The sequence below is a fragment of the Centrocercus urophasianus genome, unplaced genomic scaffold, assembly GCF_019232065.1.
Source record: "Centrocercus urophasianus isolate 14NV4802_14NV808 unplaced genomic scaffold, USGS_Curo_1.0 seq_36, whole genome shotgun sequence".
In the NCBI taxonomy this organism is placed as follows: domain Eukaryota; kingdom Metazoa; phylum Chordata; class Aves; order Galliformes; family Phasianidae; genus Centrocercus; species Centrocercus urophasianus.
Window position 1 is genome coordinate 5,649,992 of NW_024884933.1, and position 2,708 is coordinate 5,652,699.

The window sequence follows — 2,708 nt, forward strand, 5'->3', positions numbered from 1 at the left end:
GGGGGGGGGGGGGGGGGGCGCGGGGGAGTGTCTTTAATTTTTAATTTTTTAAAATTTACTTGGGGGTGGAATTGCAGCTCGTAAGTCTTGCGCGGCTTTTTTTCCTCCGTCTTCTCCCGGCCCCTCTTTCCTCCTTTCTTTCTTTCGAGTCGTTTCAGGCCGGATTTTCAGCGGAGCGCGGTTTCGGCGGGGAGGAACGGGGCAGAAAACCCCACCGCGGCCGCTCAGTGCCTTCCCCCGGGCCGGGGCCGCCCTCCCGTGCCTTCCTGCCCTTATTCCGTACTTTCTGTTCCCCTCCGGCTCTGCGTTGGGGGGTCCGGGGGTCCCGGAGCTTCCTGGAGCAGCGGGAATAGCGGCGCCGCTCCGCGCGTCGGGAGCTGGCGGTGCCGGTCGGACTCGGCCGAGGGAGCGCAAATCCCGCGCTCAGGTGCGGGCCAGGGGCTGCGGGAGGACCGCGCACCCCGCGCTCGTTTCGGGCTTTCGGCGCTGACGGGCCCCGGCGCAGCGCTCGGAGCAGCGGCCCGACCCCGCTCTCGTCGTGGCCGAAATCACAGCGCTGCCCTCGGCCGAGATTCTGTAGCGCTACGGGGCCGTTTCTCCCTTTCCTTTTCTCCTTTATTTTCCCTCTTCTCGCTCGCTCCGTACCCGAGTTCTCTCGCGGCCCGCAGCTCCGCTCTCCGAAACTCTCCGGTGCCGCAGCCCCGAGGCCGCGTCTCACCCCGCGGAGCTTCTCCCGCTCCCACAGCCGCGTGCGTTGTTCCGCAGCCGCGCACTTTCCGCGCCCCAACGAGCGCAGCTCCGCTCGGGGCCGCCCCGCGATCCGCGCTGCGACGCGTGCGGGAAGCGGCAGCCGCGGAACCGCCGGGCTTTGATTTCCTTTTATTTTTACAATAAAGTGGTTTGAAGAACAAGCACTCAAATAATAACTTTTTCCATTAAAAAAAAAAAAAGAAAAAAAGAAAGAAAGAAAAAAAAAAAGGAGAGGGAAAAAAAAAGAAAGAAAGAAAAGAGAAAGAAAAGAAAAGCCAAATCCTTGTCGCTTGTGGGCTCGAGTTGCGTTGTTTTAAGGAGCAGTTTTCAGAGCGCTGTGCCAGCGAGGTTGAATACAGTGCAATATTATCGACGTTATTTTATTTTAGTTATTATTATGATGATTATTTTCCATTTAAAAAGTTCTTTTCTCTCCTCCCGAAGCCGGCCGGGCTCCATGCGTGCCCGCTGCCCCCGGCCCTCCTCTCTGGGCGCCGGGAGCTGCGGCCTCGGGCGGGCACTGCGGGACAGGGCCGCTCGGAAGCTCTGATTAACATCAGGTGTTTAATACAATACAAGGCCCAACGGTTTATGGGGTTTCAGCGGAGGATTTTTGAGGGATCACGGTTCCAAACAGTAGCCCGCAGCTAAGGTTTCACTATCCCAGGAGTATTTATTTGCAGAACTGCTGGAACACGGACGCGGGGCTGCGGGTCGCTCCGGGTCGGTACCGATCGCTCCGTGCCCGCACCGCACCGCGATGTACCCGGGGGGGGAGCGGCGTGCGGCGGTTGTAGGAAACCCACGGCTACGTTGTAGAATGTCATTTCATTGGACAATATTTTAAGCAGATGTGAAGCTCCTCTGGGACTTCGACTCTATTACCTGACTTGGAAAGGGGTTGAATGTGCGTGTGCGAGCCGGGGTGGGGGTGAGAGGGGAACTCCGGGCAATTCGGAGCCGACTCGCTAGGAGGAAGGCGCAGGTATCGGGGCCGGGAACGGCCTCGGCTCGCTGCGGTGCGCCGGCAGGGCCGGCAAGTCGGGGCAAGGGGCGGCGGTGCGGTGCGATGCGGGGCGGCCGCCGCCGGGCTGAGCCCCGCCGCCCCCCGGCCAGGGATGGATGGCGGTACCGCCGGCCGAGCTGTGACCCTCCCGGCTCGGGGCTCCGTCCGCGGGGCAGTCCCGGAGCTCCCCGTGACGGCGGAGCGAGGCCGGGCGGCAAACATTGGAGCGCGGTGCCGCCCGCACGCCGCCAATTCGTTCCATTTCGACTCTTCGAGCCGGCTTTGCAAAGTACAAACGGGCTCGCAGACCACACGCGGGTGAGCGGTGGTTGCGGTTTAAGTTCAAAATAAACGTTCGTGCCGGAGAAAGGCGGCCGGTGCTCCCGCAGCCCCGTTTATTTTTTAACGTCGGGAACGGGACGAAGTTGGAGTCGCAGCGCGAGTTTCAGAGCCGGAGCGGCTCCGTGGGCTGCGGGAGCGCCGCGTCCCTTCCCGGCCGATGGCTGCGGGGCAGCGCGGGGCCGATCCCGCTGCTCACGGAGCGGATTTCTCCGCGTCCAGCGGGCAGTGCCGAGAGCGCGGCGCACACGAAAGACAAAAATATACGGAGCTTTTGGGGGGCTTTTAATTTTGGAGCCTTATTATTATTATTATTATTACATCTCCGAGGCGTCTGCTTCCTTCACCGCATCTCTCCCCAGATCCGCGGGAGGACACGAGCGCAGAATGGGCTCCGGGAGCCGCAATGCCACGGGCAGCGCATCCCGAACGGCCCGGCCCGGCGCTCTCTTCACGCCCGCGCAACCCCGCGCAGGTGCGGCCGGACCCGCCGCCGCGCAGCCCCTGCCGCCCGCCCTGCCCCGGATCTGTTCAATTAGGCAATTAAAGAACCCGGGCAGCGAAAGGAGTGTGTGTGTGTGTGAGTGAGTGAGTGGGGGGGGGGGGGGGGGGG

General features: G+C 62.2%; 1 protein-coding gene across 2 annotated transcripts in view; it reads left to right on the forward strand.

Annotated features, from left to right (window-relative positions):
- PRDM16 (PR/SET domain 16) overlaps positions 1 to 2,708 on the forward strand; it is a 229,849-nt gene that overhangs the window by 28,612 nt on the left and 198,529 nt on the right. The window lies entirely within an intron of this gene.